This window comes from Sapajus apella, unplaced genomic scaffold, assembly GCF_009761245.1.
Source record: "Sapajus apella isolate SASKATOON/1434 unplaced genomic scaffold, GSC_monkey_1.0 scaffold35, whole genome shotgun sequence".
Lineage (NCBI taxonomy): Eukaryota > Metazoa > Chordata > Mammalia > Primates > Cebidae > Sapajus > Sapajus apella.
Window position 1 is genome coordinate 16,038,129 of NW_022436975.1, and position 23,019 is coordinate 16,061,147.

The following is a 23,019-nucleotide window of genomic DNA, read 5'->3' on the forward strand; positions in this document are numbered from 1 at the left end:
GGTCCATTCTCTGCGCCTGGGTGTCCCATCACCTGCCAGCTGTGCGTCCCTGGAATTGAGGACATCGTGTTTTCAATTTTCTTCAATAAAGCAATGAATCTGGCGATTTGCTGGCCTGCTTCAGCTAAACAGAAAGGACAATTTGAGAAAGATCATAGTTCAGGCCCAGTCAGACGGAAACGATGGAAAACAGAGAGCTGGCCGCTGCGTTTCCCCAATGCAGCTTGCTGTCGCAGTTTGACTGACAAACTGACTTTTTTGAGGTGCTCATGCCCATTTCAGTCAGAGTTTATTGAAGGTGATTTTGATCTTCTCCATGAGGCCACAGCAGTGGCCATGCCATCTGTCACCTTGATTGCATCGTGGATTCTCTGGAGAGAGCGCCATGGCTCCTGATCATTTACAGATTGTGCTGCTCTCCCCTCCATAAGGACCACATGCGCAGAGCCAGATGGTGAACATACACGCTTATTATAAGTCTTTATCTCCGTGCAGGAAGGAGAGGAACCATTAGGTCTCCCTCAGGAGCTCTGCTCCTCTCGACCAGCATGCTGCTCCTCGGCAAATACAGTCTTCTTCAGCTGTCATCGGCCCACCTCTGAAAATTAAAAAAATAAACAATAATTCCATCAGCCGAGACCGGGAAACCAAGACAGTGCAGCAAAGCAATCCCCTGGCCTTGCCTTTCTTTCTTTTCTCTAACCCCTCGCTTGTCTGACTGTCAGCACTAGGTAAAAACAAGTTTGTTTGCAAATGCATCATTAATGTGTTGATTTTTTAAGAGATCAAGAGGGGCCGCTGCTTGGAAATAAAGCGACATGATCCTATTTTTTGTCATTGAGATTATGGCTTCCATTGTATTGGCCTCATTCTTTTTCATTTAAGGATTTTTCGGTTCATTTTACAAATTTTAAAATGCGGTGTTGTTTTTCTGAAATAATCCCAGGAGCAGGACCACCTGTGTGTCAAAGCATAAGGGCTGGGGGCGGGGGTTGGGGGGGAATTTAAATGCTGGGGACTGTGAAAGAGAATGGAAAACCCCAGTACAGTGGAACTTTGAAAAATTCTTTTTAGTAAACTCTCTGTTGGGAAAGAGACGTAATGGGGAAGGCTGGGAGTAGGGAGGAGAGCTGAGAGCACACGGCTCAGAGCACGGACTGAGCAGATCTGGGACTGCTATGAAAATGAGCGCTTTCTCCCAAACCACCACTGCCTCTCGCTGTCAGGGATTCATAAAGAGGTCTAAAAGAACCCGAAGTGGAACTGTAACATGCGCAAAAATAAATACTGCCAAAATAATACACATTCGTTGTAAAGAAAGTGAGTCTCAACTTTTTGGTTTTTAGGTATAATTTACATACAGTAAAGCATATACATTTTAAATATACATTTTGTTTTTTACATATAAATATTTCAACCCAACCAAGATATAGGACATTTCCAGAGCTCCAGCTGACTCATGCAGACTCACGAAGAGGCCCACCTCCTCTGCCTCCAGGGCTCTATCTCCAAAATTAACAATATATCCAAGCTTAGAAGTCGCTTCTCTCTGCCTTTCTGTCTGTCTTTCTGTCTCTCTCTCCCTCTCTCTCTCTCTCTCTCTCACACACACACACACACACTCACACTCACACACACACACCCTGGCTGTGTGGGAAAGCCCCCACCAGTGAGCAGCTGTATGTGGAAACCAGGGAAAGGTTTCCACTGACCCATAACCTTGAAGTCGCGCCTATTTGGGTCATCCATTTAGAGTAACTGCCGCATTAACCAATGGTTGCAATTACCTAAATCCAGTATCTTTGCTCAGACACTAAATCTGAGTGATCCTGGAGCCTGCTAAGACAGTCACACAATCCCTTATGGTTTAGGTTAAAATGGAATAGGATTTCTCAATCCATAAAGTGACCAAGCCATAACCTCTTGCATAACAGTTCTCAAGGGCCTGACTTCCAGAAGTATCAGCCTTTGTTGAAAATGCAGGATAAGCTACAACAAGTCATTGTGAAAAAAAGACAACTATGAGATATTCCACTGTGAACACGCCCACAGAGCGAGACACACACACACACACACACACACACACACACACACACACGAACAAGCACCTCACATAGCCATGTTTTCTCAAAGGATTACCAAGCCAAGACACTTCCTAAACACAAGCCCAAAAGTTATTCCACATGTTTTGTGGGCACATTAGGGACTTTTCCGGTAGATATTTTGACATAAGTGAATAATGCTTTTAACAGACTGACTTCATTTTTTTTTTTTCAGTCAACCTGATTTAACTCATCAACTTCCACAATGGTACTGCTTTGTTAACATTTTCTGTGAAATAAAACAACCGCTCTTAACGAAATGAAAGTCACTACCAAATATTTTTAGAGGAAGAAATTTAGTGTTTTTTAATCCAACACAAATGTGTTTTCAGAGGAGAGGTTTATGGTAAACTCCTATTCTTAAACTTGCTCTTTCATTTTTTGTTTTGTTCTGTTTTGCCTTGCTTTGGGACATCAGGGAATGCGTAGGGATGAGAAGGAAAAGCACGTATTTGATAGGCTGTGTGCTAACTGTACTTAAGATATTTTGTAAATGATATGTAAAGACACACACAGGAAAAAATAGTCATGCCTATCTAAATTCACTCTTTGTTCCTGAACATTGGCCTCTAATGAATTCAACCTAAGCACATAGATTTTTAAAATATCAGCATTCTCCCTACTGTATATCATTTTTCTACCCAGCACAGATAGGAATCAGTATGGGATTAGCCCTACCTAGTTAAACAGGTGATCCTGACCTTTGTAACTTCACATCTCTCTGTTCTGTTAGAACAAAAACCATCTATAGGGATACACATTGAAAACCAAATCACCAAATACAGCCGTCCTCTCAAAAGAGATGAAAGATAATAAGATAAAATATAGTGTGCTTGATTAAAAATAAAAATGTGACTTTATAAAAGGAAAACAATTACTTAGGTCCAGGGAGAAAATAAAGGGAAACTGGGTTTGATTACTTCATGTTAATGAAATTTGCTAAGATACATTAAGGTTTTCAGGTTCCCATGTGAGGGGAAGATAATTCTGCAAATATGAAATGCTGAGCATCTTTATTTCCAGTTCTGGTTTTGTCACTTGTAGTGAGGTTAGGACAAGAATCTCAGTGTAGTCCTTCTACCCCACTGTTATGCCTCCCCGCCATGAGGTGTCAAAGTACAGACAAAGGCCAAAGGGCATGGAATCAGGCTGGGGTTGAATCCAGTCTTTTTACTTGGCCTTGTACTTGGGTAGGTTACTTACTTTCTCCCAGCCTCATATTCTCTATTTGTCAACGAGCAAAACAATACCAGTCTCCCATGTGAGGATTAACTTCAGCAAATGGGAAAACATCTCATGTCTATCTGGCATGTACTAAGCTCTTAAGGCATGCTGCAAATGAAATTAAATCAGAACAAATGTCACCATTTCTGTTAAAAGATAATGCTGCAAATGCACACACAATGCAATCATTAAGATTATTAGGTTTCAATATAGAAAGCATATTTTGTAAGGTAGCCAGAGTGTTAAAAGCAGGCTGGAGGGTAGGAAGGCGGGTCTGTAGTGATGGGGAACAAAGGCCCTGCCTTCAGCTCTAGGCTCCACCCACTCCTGGCTAACTGTGTGACCTTGTGCTTGTTACTTAAATTCTCTGTTTCAGTTTCTCTACCTGAAAAATTGGAGTGTTACTAAGGAACCTTCCTCTTTAAACGTTGCCAAGATTGGATGAGATAATATAGGTGACATGCCTGGCAAATTATAAACACTATAAAACTTAGGTAGCATTCAGAGTGCACCAAAGGCTGTGAAATGGCAGCTCCTGATTTCATCCTTTACTAACTTTTGGCTCTAGTATAGCAATAAAATAATAATGTAGCTCCAAAGCCCAAAAAACTGTCCAGAATTCATTGTTCACTTTTGTTTGAAAAGGGTTTTCAGTGTTTGCTAGGTGGGAACAATTGTTTATTTTATTTAATTGCTATAAGCCATACCTATAAACTTACTACATCTCTCTCTCTATCACACACACACACACACACACACACACACACACACACACACACAAACACACAAAATTTTTTGTACAGGGTGAGTGTAGCTGGATCTATGCAAACTCAAAACTGTTACTGGGAAAATGCCTCAAAGTGCAACAGGAAAAGGAATGCCATATTTTGGACTCAAAAGATTTGGATGTTGGTTTTAACCCTATGACTTTACCTTGAGTAAAGCATTTATTCTCTCTGTATCTGTTTCCTCATCTGTAAAATACAGATTAAAATGCCTTTTAATTTCATGTGGTTGCTGTAAGAATCAAATCTATAAAAGGACCTTGAAGAATATAAAACACTAAACAGGTTCAAGTATCATGTACTGGTATTATATATTAAAGACAGCATTATCACCAGGCAAACATTAGTGACTATATTAAACAGATGAATTAAGATTTTGTAATAAATGAGTAACTTCCAGAAATAAATTAGACTCTAGCTGGAAAGCAAGAACGTCAAAAGCCATTGCATTCTGAACCATAAGGCCAATATGGAGATAGACCTAAATTCTGCTCCCAAGGATCTCAGAAGTTCCTGGATCAAATGATTCTGATTAATAGAGTGGTCAAATAGGGCTCACACTTTAATTTTGCTTCTTCCTATCTTTGAGAATATTTTCAATATTAGAATATCCTGCAAATAGCATAAGACCCAAATAAAAGTAAATCCAACAAAATCTGCTTAACTCAGACTGCTTTAAAATAAGAGTTCATACAATGGGACAGTTGGTCCCAATCCTGATTTAATATGTCTGCAGTACAAAGGGTCTTTGCTGCCTCCTGTTTCTGTAGAAAAAAAAAATAGCTTATTAAAATAAATGTAGACTAGGATTTAAGCCTCTAATAATGAAAAAGCCTCTAATGAAAAAATTTGAAATAATAATAAACAATTTTAAAAATACATTTATTATTCTTGCACATAATTGAAATGAGTAATATTAAAATGTTAGGGGTTACATCATACAAATGTAAAAAGCAGAAGTAATTATTTTTTTGAAAGTTCCAGAGATTCTGGAATAGTATGTCAACAAAAAGGCAGTTCTAAACATAAATTCAAATTATCTATACTAAACACAGTAGTTCAAATGTAATTTAACAGCAGCCACCATTCAGGCACATAGCCTTTTCTTTCTGTCACTACATAAGGTAGGCATTCAAAGGTAGGTCATGATTATATGCTTATAATTGTTATGAATAATAATATCACAATGGGTAGAAATAAATATGTGTATATGCGTGAATGTGTGTGTGTGTGTGTGTGTGTGTGTGTGTGTGTGTGTGTATGTGTGTGGTCAAGTCAAATTCAACTTACAGGCAGTGATCACACATCTCATCTTGTGAATGGCATTAGATATCTTGTTCAAAATCTCTGATTAATCTGATTAAGCTAGCAAGTGAATAATCCTTTAATCCTCTCAAGAATACAGTTTGTGTCTGCTGAGTGTCAAATTTAAGACTGGTAAGTAGTAAATACTGAAATTTAAGTGAAAGGAAAAAGAAAAAGGCAGGAACCAAAGTCAAACTGTTTTCATCTCTTTTCCAGATTGTCTTTTGTGGGTGACCTTCTCAGCTGAAATAGGAATGAGAAACATTAGGAAAAATAATAAATCATCCTCTGGTGGTGGCTCTGTGGCAGTGAGCACATCAGTCACCGAGGACCAATCTGCTAGCATGTGTTTCCTTTTTCCCAACCAGTTTAATTATAAATTAATGGATACTACCTTTGCTTCTCATTTTGTTTTGGAGCTGAAAATGTTGAAAACCAGATATTATTTATTTTATAGTTGGAAAACTATCTCAAAAGCTAAAAACTGCTAAATATTTTTAAAGAATTTACATAAGCAAGAAAATGAACATCCTCCTGTTAAAATTTTAGGCAGAGGCTACACTTTAGAAAGTGTTATTGCATTTAGAACACGTAGGACTTTGACCAGGTTAAACGAATTGAGGGGCCTCGATGCCACTTTATGCATCAGATTTAAATACTGACACTAAGCTAAAGCAATGTGGGGAGGTGAGCGGAGGAGGGTGGTGGTGGTTAGTTTGCTGCCCCAAAAAAATAAAAAGCTTTTAAACTGCCTGGCTTGCTTGTTTGGGGCATTTGACCACCGACTTTGGCTGAAATAGGGATATATATAATCCTAATCAGGAGTTTATAATATCCGAAGCCCAAAATAGTCTGTGAATGCCTTTTGTGTTGATTGTTTACAAAAATCATCCCGTTCTTCTAAAAACCTTGACTAAACCTGTTATAAAGGGTAAAACCACGAGAAGAGATTAATTTCCCACTCGAGTACGTTTTCTTTCTTTATGTGGCATGAGTCAGAGAGATCGGAACTAATTAAAGCACTGGCCAACCTTTAAAAGCAGAAAGTCGGTATTATCCCTTAATTCCTCAGGATTCGAGGGGACAAGGCAAAGGAGGAATCTCCCTCCCAGTCCTGAGCATAGCTCCGGAGGCAGAGTCACACAGCCTGGGAAGCAAGCAGAGAAGAGCGCAGACCAGCCTGCTCTTTGCTGTTTGGGCTGTGGTGTAGCCTCTACTTTTTTGTTACTTTTGCAGTGAAGCCTGAAGAAACTGCCTACCTGGTAACCAGACAATGGAGGAAAGCTCCTGAAGAAACCTGTTTCTTGACTTTATTTCTGCCTGGATGGAGCTTCTGCACTTTTTGGCGTGACCCCAAACACATGGGGGTAAAAGGAGGCGAAGGAGCTTCTGACTAAGCCCCACCCTCAGCCCAGTGCATCCCCAACCCCAGAATGTGCCATCCTCGGCAAGTAAACCTTTCAGCAGTGCTAACTTGAGTGTGTTTTTCTACTGTTCACATATTTGGCACAATCTAGTATTTTCAGTCCTTTATTTTTAATCAGGTTGGCAAACGTCTCTCATCTCTGGCTGTTTCTTCCCGTCCACACAGTGGTAATGGCTTGTGTAATTATTACTTGCTACATGATCTGCTATCCCTGTGGATGTTTAGGCTCATATTATCTTTAACCCCATCCACCTTTGACAGTGAACTTTTCCCCAGAATACTCAGTGGGGATCAGCTGGCGCCTGAGTTTGAAGGGCAGAACCAAGTTCAGGCCCTGAGGACTACCGACCTCGTTATGGCTTCCAGACTGAGAGTGATCAAAGCCGAGGGAAGGGTTAGGATTTGCTGCAGACGTTGCTAAGGCTTTAGAGAACTGACCAAGGAAACAGAACAGTTTCCAGCCACCTCTATGAGTGAATTGTCTTTCAGAGGGGCGAGTAAGTGGAGGGGAATCCCAATATTGGTAATAAACTGTGAAATAGCCTTGTTTTGTTTTGCCTTTATTCACGGAGTAAGGACTCTTAAAACCCCCACAGAACAGTGTTTACCAACTTTGTAAGATCCTTTTGAAATTACTTTACACTGAACCTAATTCGGAATAAATATCTAAAAGAATATGTGGATAAATTATGTCATTTGTAATTTTGTCTTTATCTGATTATACATATCTTCTAATTTGTTGTCTTTGGAGTCAGTTATCTTGTCTTCTCATAATCACGACTACTCACATTACAGAACAGCAGCCTCCCTCTTGCCCTTACATGGCACGTGAGTCAACAACCCTCTCTCCTGCCATTCCCTTACTTACGCATTCATGAATAAATGTTTGTGAAAGTTTGGTAAGTGCATGGATATAATGATGCTATTATTTAAAATGATGCAGAGATCCCCTTGGTACATTCCATGTAGAGTCCATAAAACATCTTACACAGTCATGGTTGTTTTATAGGCTGAAGCCTGGCCAAAGAGCAACATGAAGTCACTTGATCTCTTTCCAGCTCATTCCATGAAATTCAAAAGGCCACTACCAAAGTGTACTTGGTCAGGACAATGCATAGTTACAGTTGCCCCGCTCTCCTCTTACTATAGTGGTGCTTGTTCACCTGGTGTTAAGTTCACCTTTTCCTTTTGGGAGCCTTTTTAAGTGTCTGCTGACTCTATGAAAAACTCACCTATGCAGGTACATGCTGATATTAGATCTAGAGAGTCCTTGGTGAGAGAAAGGAAAGTTTTAAAACGTTAGAAGGAACAGAAATAAACAATGGACTTTTTAGGAAATCTTAAGAGCTTGAAATATATTTGCAATGATTTTCAGAGTCAAACTGGGAATCCAGACAATGGGCTCCTTAGATCTGAGTCTCGGGAATCTCAATCAGTCTCGGTCTTCTCCAGCCCCTCAACTCTAGGCAATAAGAGTGTAGACCAGCAGGTGCACTCACATCCAGGCTCTCAGCTGCTTTGGCCAAGAGAGGATCTGTATTACTAGGCTTAGCCCCACCAGACAGTGATATGCAGTTTGGTAAAATCTTTGTGTTCATCAGTCTGGGACCTGGGGTAGGCTCTGGGTCCTCTAAACATCTTTGAGCCCCAGATCTTCTCTAAGACCATTCACTTTTGTTCAGATTTTCAAACTAGGCCTAACCTCAATTCTAGCATCCAGCTTCTCTGAGCCCTAGCCAAATTGGCTGGGCCTTTAAGCCCTGCCTAGCTCTTGCCAGTCCTGCCTTAGATGGTCTGAAACTCTATTTTATGCTTTTAATCAACAATTAGGTCTTCCTTCAAAATAGAAAAATTTCCCAGAGATGGTCATCCCTATGGCTTTTGGAATAGCCATCATCAGGATAGTCCCACCATGCGTCAGCCACCAGGTCAGACCCTCTCAAATATCTACACTGACCTCAATCTTGGTCCAGCCCACAGTGCCCCACTGCACACTGTTGTTTCATGCTGACCACTCTTGCAGTGCCTAAGAGCCAGCTTACTATTTAAATCCTTTCCTCAAGCCCATCAGGTTTCAACATTCTACTGTTTTTTGTTTTGTTTTGACTCATGCTATCAGTGTCTTTATAGACAGTCTTTCTTGAGTTATCTAAGAATCTACTGGAGAAGTAAGAAAGCACAGGTTGGTTTTAGACATTTTATCAGTATTGAGGTTCCCCTAGAATTAATTGATCCTCAAGAGGTCTCCAGTTTCCCAAGGCCAATCTAGACCAAGACAGCCTTCCTGGAACTGTTCAAATGTATTGGCTTGTGTTGGTATATTTCACTCTCTGGGCTGTTGTCTTTCTAAAGTATGACACAAGTGACTTTATTTTCCTCCAGTACTATAGCAATCAGCATGAGGTCAAAACTTTTTTTTAAAGGAATAGCAAACTGGACTTTATCACCTAGTTTGGCCTGCCAATTTTATGCTTTTACCATGTGCTTGAATACAACAGTAAGATAAAGTTCAAGAAACTTATTAGGTTGATTAAAATGGCAAAGCTGGATAATATCATCATTTGGGGGCATATGAAGATATAGAAACCTTCATGCACCTGTTGATATAAACATAGACTAGGCTGGGTGCAGTACCTCTCACCTGTAATCCCAGCACTTTGGGAGACCGAGGCAGGCAGATCACTTGAATCCAGGAGTTAGAGACCAGCCTAGGCAACACGGCAAAAACCCATCTCTACTAAAAATACAAAAAATTAGCTGTGTGTGGTGGCAAGTGCTGGTAGTCCCAGCTACTCAGGAGACTAGGGTGGGAGAGTCAGCTGAGCCCCGGAGGTTGAGGTTGGAGTGAGCTGAGATTGTGCCACACTGCACTTCATCTTGGACAAGTAGAGAGAGACAACTGTTTCAGAAAAAAAGAAAAAAGAAACATAGACTGCTGCAGACATTCTGGAAACAACCTGGTAGTGCTTAACTGAATTCATCGAATTCCCTATTAACTAAGTACTGTGTCATATTCCCTAGGCCACAGTAATCCTGTCCCTGGATATGAGTCTCAAAAATATTATCACACACTAGAAGACTTGCTCCATAATATTTATCAGTGTTTGTGTTGCTGGGAAGTGGGAGGTGATCATGTGGTCTATCACTTATGAATAGGCAAAATATACATGCCCACTATAAAGTATTCTTCAGCAACTGGAAACAAAGGACTGGATGTTCATACTGCTAATGGATAGCTCTTAGAAACCATAGGTCAGAATGATAAAGGAAACTAGAGCTTTCTTTTCCAACATGGGCCAAGCATGGTGAGAAGGATCATTCTGCCATCAAAGAGGTGGTGACCCAAGAACACACCATCAGCATTCACAAGTATATACATGAAGTGGACTTCAAGAAGCGTGCCCCTTGGGCAATGAAAGAGATCTGGAAATTTTCCATGAAAGAGATGAGGAACTCCAGATGTGTGCATTGATACCAGGCTCAACGAAGTTGTCTGGGCCAAAGGAATAAGGAATCTCTCATACCATATCCATGTTGAGTTGTCCAGAAAACTTAATGAGGATGAAGATTCACTAAACAAGCTCTGTACTTTGGTTACCTATGTACCTGTTACCACTTTCAAAATGTACAGAAAGTCAATGTGAATGGGAACCAACCACTGATCATCAAATAAAGCTACAAAACTGCCAAAAAATAGAATGAGCTATCCACCATAATAACTGTGTAAGTTAAAATACATGAACAAATGTTTTACAAGAATTCATGAAAACAGAAAACAGAAGGATATGATCAAATAGATTAAAATGATGATGGTGGGAGGAAGAATGGAAATGGTAGTGAGAAATTGAGAAAAGGCAATCAAATGGTAGAGGTAGAAAGATGGATGGATGGAAGAAATGAAAGATTATGGTGAGGATAGATAGATAGATGACATATAAATGAGCCATCCAGTTGATCAAGAAAGAAGTCTGTGCAGACCAATGATATGGTTCCATAAACTAGGAAGTAAGATTAACAAACTTTTACACTTGAAATCCAGAAATAAAGTTAAATTGCCCAAGAAAGCTAAGTATCTAGGACAATAAGATAATATTGATGTGGCATATTCCAGATTGAGGTTAAAAACTGAAAACTGAGTTGTGGGTCTCAATCCACACTCTGCCTGTGAAACTTGAATTTGTTGTGTGGCATCTGGCTCCTTGAGATGTCTCTCCATTTACCAATCAACACTGAGAGCTGGGACTGGGACTAGCATGGCTCAGCATCTTTGGCCAGGGAGGCATAAGCAGCCACTAAATGGAAAGCTGAAGTGAGACAGCCACAAGCAAAGAAGGACAAACATCCTGTAAAAACATCTTAAAGTACCATCCAATGGTCCAAAAGTACAGCAGAGTCTAGAACAAGGCAAACTTAAATGTCGGACAGCTCCACTTGGTAAATGCAGCAACTGGACAAGTAATAACTACTCTGGAAGGGCTCAGCCTCTGCGGTCTGGGCAAACCCAAGGGCACTCTTCACAAACATCAGTGGAGAGCAGGCTTCCCCATGCTCACTTCTGCTTCTAGATACTACCTGCCAGACTGGCAGTGCCAAGCCACAAGATCACAACAGAAATGACAACAGTGCACTACCTTTGAAAAAACTCATCCTTTAGAAGAGCCCCTCTTAGAGAACTCACATGCTGATAAGAGATTAGTAGTCCAGGGTTATGTTGTCCAATATGGCAGCCACATGTGGCTACTATGCACCTGAAATGTGGCTAATCAAATTGAGATGTGAAGATCTAATATGATAAAAAGGATACTAAACATCTTGTTAATAATTTTTATATTGATTACATGTTCGAATGATATTTTGGAAATGTTAGATTAAATAAAATATATGAAGTTATTTTCATCTGTTTATTTTCACTTTTTAAAAAAATAGCTGGTAGAATATTTAAAATTACATCTGTGACTCACTTTCTATTTCTACTAAACAGTGTTGGTCCAGGGGTTTATATATTGCTTTACAGCTTCTCTCTCAGTTAGTAATGTAAAAGTGAAAGCTATTTTCCTATAGAGGCAGAAGATACTCTCTTCTAGAGATGGCTGTTCAACAGAAAGCTAAAATCACGTTCAGTCCTCTAGCATTTTTTGTCAGCGGTGTTTCTCACTTGAAGCTTCTGGCTTTTTCTGTGTTTTCAGTTTTACATTTTAGTCTAAATAGAGCATGACCAAATCACAACAAACTGAGAGGTCCATGCAGGCTGGAGACAGCCCACAGATAACCCAACAAAGATCTGAATTACATCAGGGTCATTTGGGTCTGTTGGCCAACACATCTTGTAGCATCCAGAAGTCTCTTCTGGGCTTCTGCTTCTTATCCTTGTGTGAAATATCACTAACAATCTAGAATGGAAAAGAAATGAAAATAATTCATACCTACATATGTCACTTCTCACTGAAAAGAGAAGTTGGGAATACAGAAAATGGAATGCACATCCACTTCTTATGTCCAGGAGTCAAAGTAATATGAATTCAAGATTTTTTAAAAAACAATATATTCCTTTGAAATTAGAAAAAAACTTTTCATTGTTATAAAAAAGCAATATACATTATAGCTTATATAATTTGGATATTGAAATGTCACCAAAGAGCTTTATTAACTTGGAGAAGGAGTATTTTTTAGTTCAAATATTACCACACAAATATATTACTTTTCTTTTTTTCTTTGTTTGAGCCTGATCCCTGGAGTCAAACCCTAAGTGTCTGGGGACTTGTTGTAAGTAATGGTCATTTGTGTTTCATAATTATCTTGAATCAACACAATTAGTTCCACATTCTGCTGTTTTCTTCCTAAGGCATCTGTAAACATTTTTACAGCAAATAGCTTTTGGCAACAATTATTTTTTTCATTAAAAAACATACAATAATACAGGATGACTATTTTAAATGTGTTTTACAGACCCCTCCAAGAATGTAAGAAAATATTCTTCAAGATGCCAGACAAGAGATTTTTTTCTTTCAAGTATCAATCACAGTTCCACAGTTCAGAATGTCTCTGGTCACAGTTTTAACATGGTTAAATCAACATAAAGCCTGAAGGACATTTAATAAGAAAAGAATGTACTTTATTTGATTTAATGATTTAATTTTATTTCCTTGGATTATTTTTGTTCATTCAAAAAAAAATGTCTTGAACACAGTACATTTGATTTGCAGTCTCAGGTTTTTAATGTGGATCAGAACCACCCAGATCAAGCTTGTCCAAACTGCAGCCCATGGGCCACCTGCGGTCCAGGACAGCTTTGAATGCAGCCCAATGCAAACTCATAAATTTTCTTAAACTATTATGAGTTTTTTGTTATTTTTTTTTTAGCTCATTAGCTGTCGTTAGTGTTAGCGTATTTTACGTGTGGCCCAAGACAATTCTCCTGCTTCCAATGTGGACCAGGGAAAACAAAAGATTGGACCCCCTGACCTAGATTGTACCTTATTGACTCTAACTCAGTGATTTCAAAGTAGATCTCACAAATGTGCACTTGTAACAGCCATCAAAGATGCTTCTGGAGTAAGTGAGGCTCAAGCCCCAACTTTGAGCAATACTGTGTCAGAAGCTTCAGATTCTGTCTCTTATTCTTGAGAAAGAGTTGTGGCATATAAACTCACCCTACACCGCCTTAAAAATAAGAGGTTGTGAAATGTCTCACATACTTAATTCCAGTAAAACTAAAACGATCCAAATGCAGTGATCCTGAGCCACCTGCAGCCAGGAAAGCACATGTGAGAAGGAGACAGAAGGTTCTGGCATCATCTCTGGAAGGTCCACCTTGCACTTCAACATTTCTGAGAAGAATTTCTTCAAAAACTGCTCCTGAAATAGAATTTTCTAATAGATTCTTCAGAGACAGGTGAATCCCTTTCTGTGTGGTAAAATCTGCAGGCAGGAGCTAAGCATGGAAAATCAGGCCAGTTACCCCAAAGCACCTAGAAGTGTGGCCACCAAGACAGGGACTCCAAGCACACTGTCATTACGTTGTCCTCTGCCCAGATCCCGAAGGCCCTGCACAGATGCCATATTCTGATACAGCTTTTGTTACATCTTGTTTTGTTGTGTTGCTTCCCCTGAAGACAAAGCTTGATGAATTTCGAACAGGTATGATGACATGCTGGCAAAGGAGGATTTTCTGGTGTTCTGAGGCCGGGAGACCAAGGTGGCACTGCCTGCCTGTGTGCTATGAACATAAGGAGAGAGAGAACCAGCCTCCTCCCACAGAAGTGAGGGCAAGGGGCTGTGGCATTGAAGGCTCAACCCTAGGACACTGAATTTTGGATCAAGAGTCCTTCTATACTTGTCATCCCTAGTTCTAACAGTGTCCTAACTGGAAAGATGAAAATCAGAGCATATCAATACATCAGTGAAATATCAAAGTATATTGGGTGTATCAGTAAGAAGGGTATATCAATAGAATATGTCAGTAAAATTTAAAACAGTAAAATTGGTGAGCCCCACCCTTGACATGGTGGAGAACAGCACCAATTTCCCTGGGAATAGAAATTGGTGGCCTCACTCCTGTCCAAACCCTTTTCCCACAGTGGCTTTAGCATCCTGCTTTAAGTTACAGTATTTACCCTCAAATTAATATCCAGTAATAAAGGGTAATTTTCCTGCCCACGCTGAGCCATTGTAAGAACACTTAGCCACTTTAAAGTCAAGTGGTGGCACTGTAAGGAAAAGGCACGAGGTAGTTAAAAATTTGAAGAATATGTCAATTGGTAAAATTAGATAAAAAGTTACACTGTGTTCTGCCCTACATTTGGACTATCGCAAGTGAGGCAAACTTTTCTAGGCAAACTGCTGAGGACTGCCAATTTAACAAGCTGTTCCATGCTGCAAGGGACATATTTATGGACATACTTTCAACAAGACGTACCTAGTGCTACCAAGCTGTGCTGTACTAAAGAGCAGAAAGAATCAGAACGATAGATTAAAAAAAAATAAAGGATTTCACACATGGGTCCTATTAAAATCAGATCAAGTATTCTGCAATTTACAGGCAAAAATATTTAAAATAATGACAGGGTTGTTGCATGATCTAAGAAGAAAACACCCGGGAAATGTAAAAAAATGAGATTGACACAGCATGTTTAGCTCAGGCTGTTGTACAACAAGGCTCTCGGAGGGAGAGAGGAAAAGCCAAACTATATTGTGAATATTCTCATTTTCAATCAGTTAGGTCAACACGAGTCTAACACTATTTAAAACCTAGCCCTATCTCACAAACGGTCTTCAATGTAATAATTAGTGTCCACAGAATCTTTCAAGAAGGATTTATTTCATGTCTCTTAATCTTTTGAGAGTCCAAAAGTCACCTGAATTCACTACTAGTACTATTATTTATTATAAGAGGCCCTACGATTGGGCGTGCCCTATTATAGAGCTTCCTATCCTTGGGAGTATGTTTTGGGATACTGGTGAGTCAGAACTGTTTTCTATTTAAAACTTGCTACCTATTTATATTTCTGGGAGTGAAGACATCAGGCCAACTTAGAGCTCATATTTGCATTAGAGGGAAAAAAAAATCATTGCTCTGGGAAAAGAGTATAAAAGAATCTTTGTTGTTGTTGGTTTCACAAGGAACTGGAGCATGGCTGCTTTTGATGATTGGAGCTGCCCCTCCCACCTCCCACCTGCATTCATTTACATCTATCAATTTATTTGACTACGGAATCTTTTAGGAGGAAGAGAAACAGGAGCAAGAACATTGAACTTTGATAAGCAACATCACCATAGAATTTTTCAGGGCCACAGGCATCTATTCATATACAAACGTACATGTTTTAGGCTTTGTGGGCCATAAGGCCAACTCTGCTGTGAGAAAGCAGCCACAGACGATATGTAAAGCAATGAGCATGGCTGTGTTCTCATAAAACTTTATTTACTGGGAAAGGCACAGTGGCTCACGCTTATATTCCCAGCGCTTTGGGAGGCCAACGTGGGCAGATCACAAAGTTAAGAGATCAAGACCATCCTGACCAACATGGTGAAACCCTGCCTCTACTAAAAATAACAAAATTAGCCAGGCATGGTGGCGTGTGCCTGTAGTCCCAATATGTGCAAATATTTTTCCTTCTAGTGCAAATATGAGCTCTAAGTTGGCCTGATGTCTTCACTCCTGGAAATATAAATAGGTAGCAAGTTTTAAATAGAAAAAAGTTCTGACTCACCAGTATCCCAGTATCCCTACTTGGGAGGCTGAGGCAGGAGAATCTGGGAGGTGGAAGTTGCAGTGAGCCGAGATTGTGCCACTGCACTCCAGCCTAGATGAGAGACCTAGACTCCATCTCAAAAAAAACTTTATTTACCAAAACAGGTGGTAAGCTGGATGTGGCCCTCTGGCCATAGATTAATCCTGGACTAAGGTGAATCCATCAGATACTGCCTGCAGCGGAGATGAAAGGACTCTAGAGGGAAAGTTTTTTGATGGAAAGGAGAGTCCAAAACTAGACACACAACTCCAGGATCTGGGTTGTTGGCGAGGAGGACTGGCCCCAGGCCAGGTAGCTGAGGCTCAATCCCCTTCTGACAGTCACTGCAGAATGAGGGCAGGGCAGCAGGTGTGAGAGCTGAGTCAGCTGCTCACCTGGGGATCTAATCCTGGAAGTTCAGGCCTCCTTGAATATAGAGAACCCCAGATAAGTTGTCTTCCCTTCTTCCCCAAAGCACATGTTGAGAAACTACCGTTGATTCCACAGACTCTGACAGAGCAGTCTGTCAGTCAATGGGGCTTCAGCTCCTAAATATCTAGTGTTTACTGTTGATGGCAGCAACAGCAGCAGAGAAAGGGGCTCTTCTGCAGTCTGAACAAATGTTCCAGTTTCTTCCTCTGTAAGGTCATACACACGTCGAATGACTAAGCACTTTGGGCTTTAGTTCCGAGAGCTTAGGGCTTTTCATGGAACACCACAAGGAAGGAGAAATTGGATGAAAATACAGTTATCATAATTTGAACATCGAAATAAAAATAACCTCATTCTATACCTTAACCTGGTAGGACAAGATATTGACCTCAAAATTAAATTAATGCCACAAACAGGGAAAAGTGTCTCCTCTGTGTTGTTTGGACAAATGTATTAAGCTGATGACATCCCTGGGTTAAGATCCTCTCCCACGTCTAGGATTGTGATACAGTTGTTACAAATCACTACTCAGGTATTGATGCAGATAACTCAATGGATTAAAAAGCTAATGCGGGTTAAAAGAAAGTTGGTCTCTAGAGATCTGCTCTGGGTTCAGTTACAGAAACAAATAATTCCCACTAGTCACTCTAGCCAATGAGGCAAATCAGGATTTTATTTCACATAAAAAATAGTTTGAGTCCTTTGGGTGATTCATATTTATATATCCTTTAGAGTCTCCAAGTTGCATATTTGTTCATTGCCTTATTTTATTCTCAGAACAATGTGTGAGGCAGGTGGAAAAAAAATGTTGATGTTGCCTCTATTGTTTTTTCAGCTGTTGTAACTAAAATCCAAAAAGTTGCAGTGATTTGCTGCAGGTTCCAAAGGAACAAGTCCCCATCCCTACATGGTCTACACCCCAATCTGCTTATTGCAAATCTCACATTCTCCCCACCCTACCTGCCCCAGCACCGTATCTCCTGATTAGAGGGAGGCTGGGAATAGCTGCAGTGTAGCAGCGAGTTGCCATCTCCTTGCCAAGGGGAGCTTCCCAGCGTTGCAAGCATCTGTTGACTCCCTATCCACCTCAAGGTGGCTCTTACTCAGTTTGGAACAAGGCAGAAGGAATCATTTAAGGGAAACTGTAGAACACAGAGCATACCCTGAGAAACACGCAATTTTGTGGGAAGACTCCATCAGTGGTCCAGCACGTGGGTTCTAGAGTCAGCCTAGCGGGGGTAGAAACTAGCTCTGCCTCTCGCTGCTATGAAAACTTGTACAAGTCACTTACCTTCTCCATGCTTCAGTTCCCTCACTTGTAGGATAATGATCGTACCTACTTCAAGGAGATGCAGGAAGGATTAAATACTTAACATTTATAAAGTGTTTGGAGCAACGCTTGCTTAGTATACTGTTAGTGCTAGACAAACATAAGTGACACAAAATGAGGTCAAGGAAAGAAGTCTTGAGCAGGAATGAGAAAAAGAAATGTAGTCTGACTACTAAAAGTATAACCAAGAGCAAGTTCTTTAATCTCTTGGGGCTCCTATTTTCTCTCCTATTAAGAGGAGATAACAACTTTCCAAGCCATCATAGAGAGACTTAAATGAAGTGATAGTGCTTTGTAAAATGCACCTGACAGGGGAAATTAACTATCTTGGTTAAGGATCTTAACCCATGGATATCATCAGCTTAATACATTTGTCCAAACAACACAGAGGACACATTTTCCCCTGTTTGTGGCATTAGTTTAATTTTCAGGCCAATATCCTCCCCTACCAGGTGGATTTAAGTCAAATTAACTATCTCGGTAATGACCTGCTTTGCAAGAGGACTTTTATCACAATGCATTTTTAGAATACAAAGCGTAAATACTAAGGTCTTGCCTTATGAGAATGTCATCTGTCCTATCTCTAGCTGTCAAAGTCCTATGCGTGAAGAGTCTTCCAATAATTCTTACCTTTCACCAAGTCCTCACTTTGTGTTAGGCTCAGTGAGTGACACGCGTTATCTCATTTAATCCCCATGGAAACACTGTATGTATAACAACCTGTTTACAGATGAGGAATCTAAATCTCAGAGAAGTTAAATAACTTGTCCCAAGTCAGTAGCCAGCAGATAGTGAGGCGGATTCAGCCCAGGAACCTGTAATGCCAAAGGCCATCTTTAGCCAACCACTCAAACATACTCCTTCCACCAAAAATAATCTCTCTTCTCTGAAATAATATAATCATTTGCCATATTTTTTTCTTAGGAATGCAATTCTACCTTACGTTATAATTTTTGGGTACATATCATAGCTTATCTGTTGGTTTATAGGCTTCATAAAAATAAAAAGTAGGCCTTGTGCATCTGTGAACAAACTCTAGTTGCCAGCCAAATGCCTGGGAGTGGTGGAGAAGCAGGATCACCAAGAAGAAAGAGTAAAGCTCCAGCTTGCCTGAGCTAAAGCTGTCTTACCTGAGAATGAGGTTGAGAATCTCTACTTCACAGGATTGATGTGAGGTTCAATTAAGAGAACAAAGTTTAAATCTGAAACCAGTACTCTGAAAAGGAGCAAGTCCCCACCCTTTCATCGTCTCCATTCCAATCTGCTTATTGCAAATCTCACATTCTACCCACCCTACCTGCCCCAGCACCATAATCAGAGAGAGCCTGGGAATAGTTCCGGGGTAGCAGCAAGTTGCCATCTCCTTGCCAAGGGGAGCTTCCCAGTGTTGTGAGCACCTACTGACTCACCATCCACCTCAGGCTGGTTGTTACTCAGTTTAAAACAAGTCAGGAGGCATCATACAATGGAAACTGTAGAACACAGAGGATAGCCCAAGAGACGTGCAATTTTGTGGGAAGAGTCCATCAGTGGTCCAGCATGTAGACCCCAGAGCCAGCAAGTTGGCATCTCCTGAAGTGGGGAAGATTTGCATCTCCACTGCCAAAGTGGAGACAGTTCAGTTTTACTAAGTTGTATTGAAATCAGAGTGGTTCATGGATAGATTGGCTCTTAACCAAGAAGAAGAGAGTCAGTGAGGATATGAGCACAGCCGAGAGAAAAGCTTGAATTTCTTGCTGAATTTCACTAGAAAGTGGAATTTTAAAAATGATTAGCAAATGAGTAATACAAATCAAGAGAGAAATGTGAAAAAGAAAGAGAAGTTCAGAGAAGCAGGTACAGGTTCAGTTCTGTACCTGAAACCTCAACAGAGCAGAAGATTGGCTGCCTTCCACCTTATCTTCTTGTGGCCCCTGGGCTCTGCCTGTTCCAGCTACTTTCAGGGTTTTGGGGGAACCACATGTGGTGGTTTATGTAGAAGGGCTTATGAACTATAAAATGCTACCCAGTTGTAAGATGTTGGGGCTCAGAATAGGATATCCCACAGTATGGCTCTTTAGCCTGCTGAGTAGATCAGCAGGGCCTCAGAAGCACGAAATTCTCTCTGACCTTCTCTTACCCTTTCTCCCTCTCCCATTTTCCCCCCAAAGCAAGTCATACAAACTAGAACTTCTCTCCCCCAAAACAAGGTATAAAACCTACAGAGGTTACTCTCTAACCTAGCTCCCATGAAAGTAGGTCATGAGACCCCCATTCTAAAAGGATCTTGCCCCATACTTTGGGGTAAAGGGTGGAGTGATGGTGGAAAGCCCCACAGGAAGGCCGAGAAGAATCAGAACACACAGGCCTCGCTAATTCCCTCCAATGTGTCACCAGCGGGTCATACCCTTCTTTGCCCAATCACATTTCTACATGGTTGTCCACCGTTCACAAAACCTAAGCATAAAAATACAGTTTTTTCTAGGCCTTGGGTCTTCATGTCTAGAGTCTTGTGTCACATAAAACTTTGATTAAACAAATTTGTTATGTTTTTCCCTTTTTAGCCCATCTTTTTTTGTTAAGAGATTGCAGCCATGGACCTTGAAATGGATGAGGAAAGGTATCCCGTCTTTTCGCCCCTGTGGGTGTCTGTGTGGTCCTCATTCTGAAGGGGCACAATGGCGTCCTAGAGAGGAGAGGCAGCTGTGATCAGTCCCCCTTGCTGGGCCTTCCAGAAAACCAGGGACACTCACTAGAGCCAGCACTCACAGTCAAGCTCTCTCCGCAGCATGTTGTTCTAGAAATGACTCCAGGTGACTTTTGTGAGAGACATCAATTCTTAATAAAGTTTTCACCAGGCTTACCAAGGAAGACTTACATGGGGAGAACAGCTTGTTTCCTTGACAGCAGAAAATCGACAGTTTTTTTTTTTTAATTTTAATTCTTTGTTGTCTGTCAAGAATTCCATAGAAATAATACATGCCTAAAAACACAAGGAAAAGTGCATTTTTTTCCTCTACTTCAGGGGTGTGCATCCAAGGAGACTGACATGAGGGAGAAGCCTCCTTTCTGAAATGTAGTTGGTGGGTAACGAAGTCCCTTAGGGTGGGTAGGGAACAAGGTTAGAACTCACAAATTGCTTGCCTCGAGAGTCAAGGACATCTTTGCAGCCTTGGGACCAGCAGGCTGCTTGGGAAGCAGGAAGGCAACATTTCAAAACAAAAACAAACAATAAACAAACAAACACTGTAAAAAGGGACAACTCCCTTCGCACAGCCAGCTCAGGCCCAGGCAGAGCTACCAAAGACCAGGCCTGGTTTCTATGGGTCTTGGGATGTGGAGCAGCCTCTGAGAGCAGCGCCCCAGCGCGCCCGCCCAGAGCTGGGCAGAGGGGCTTCCTCCTGGCTGACGACTTCCAAAGTGGGGCGGGGGGCGGGGGAACAAAGGCTCTGCGGTGCCAGGGCCCCCGGGGCTGTGAACCCCTGCTATCTCCTGGCATGCCTACCCCATCGAATATTAATGAGTCATTGTTACAAATAGGGCCTTGCCAAAGGTGGCTGCGACCGGCTTGCCTACTCTACAGAGAGAAGGAAAAGGATGGGGGCGTTGCGGGGGAGGGCACCGGGGGAGGAGGCGAACACCCGGCTTTCAAGTTCAAAAGCTTATTTTGCATGAGAAAACACAGGCGGCTTGAGGATTGCTGTAGGCATCCCTCATTCTCTACCTTCTCTGCAAAAAGTCCGGATTAAAGCCGTTTTGGTCTCTGGGACACCTTAAAAAAAATGTCTTCCGTCTGTGTCCTTATGTACAAGGGTAAAGACCAGCTTTCTACATCCAAGTCGCGAGGGCTGAAGGGAGGGCGAGCCGTGGGGCGCCCAGCCGGAGCCTCCGTCCTCTGCCTGTTCCCGATTCCATGGCCCGAGGCGATGGTTTGCATTTTTAGGACAACAGCCTGCTATCTGCAAGCAGGAGACCTCTCGTCAGGCTTCATTACTGCACACAAAATGACACGAGCGAGCCTGCGGCCCACAACTCCGCTTATGGTGTGCGGCAAAGCCATTGCATCTTCCTAAAACCACAGTCCCCTCCTTCCCACCTATCCACGCACCGGGCTGCCCTAAACCTGAGCTTTGCTTACGTATGTGCCTTACCTGGGACACATTACTTCTGCCGGAAACCGGGCTTTTCCACCTTGTTTGCTGTTTGACTTATGAATTTCCAGGGAGACCTAGAAAAGAACTGTATTTGCCAACTAACGAAGTTCCGATCCGCCCTTTCTCTTTCTCATATGCTCCCCACGACTGAGTCTCCAGTGCACCGTCTCCTGATTTAGCCATGACGATTTACACCATACTGGGAGGACAGATAGTTGGGAATACAGACCCCATGCTATAGAAAGTAATTTAAACCTTTTAATCACCTCCCTAATTGCAATGGTCTTATGCTTCCGGCCTAAATTATAACTACTCTCTTAAAAACAAATTCCACAGCCAACAGCCACAGACATCACCATCATCAAATCCTATCTATTAAGAATTGATGTCACACAATGCACCTTTCCAAACGAGGGTGAATCTGCTTGCATTAGCCAGAATAAGAGGGGTCCAGCTGGTGTTTGATCAATGCTGGTATACCAACCATTCTGATTCAATCTTTCAGAATAAGGATATGTAAGTTCAACATTACTCAACAAATGTATTCAAGAAATTATTGGGCCAGGCGTGGTGGCTCATGCCAGTAATTCCAACACTTTGGGTGGTCGATAGGGGCAGATCACCTGAGGTCAGGAGTTCGACACCAGCCTGGCCAACAGGGTGAAAACTCGTCTTTACTAAAAAAAAAAAAAAAAATAAATTAGCTGGGCATGGTGGCGGGCGCTTGAACCACAAGGCAGAAGTTGCAGTGAGCTGAGATCGTGTCACTGTACTCCAGCCTGGGCGGCAGATTGAGACTCTGTCCCAAAATAAAAAATAAAAAAAGAAATTATTTGGGTGGAAAAACATGTAAGTGTAGTCAGCCAGGTAGATTCAATTTACCTTGAAGTTCCAATAAATGTTCTGAAGCCTCTAGGATTCAAAATGTATGGAGGACTATTAGATGAATCCAATAACTGTACCTTTAAAGAGAGTTATCAGGAGGTATGTGATGTTGTAAACTAAAAGCAAACTTCAGACCACGAGCTGACAGTAAGGTGTGAGAAGAGGGA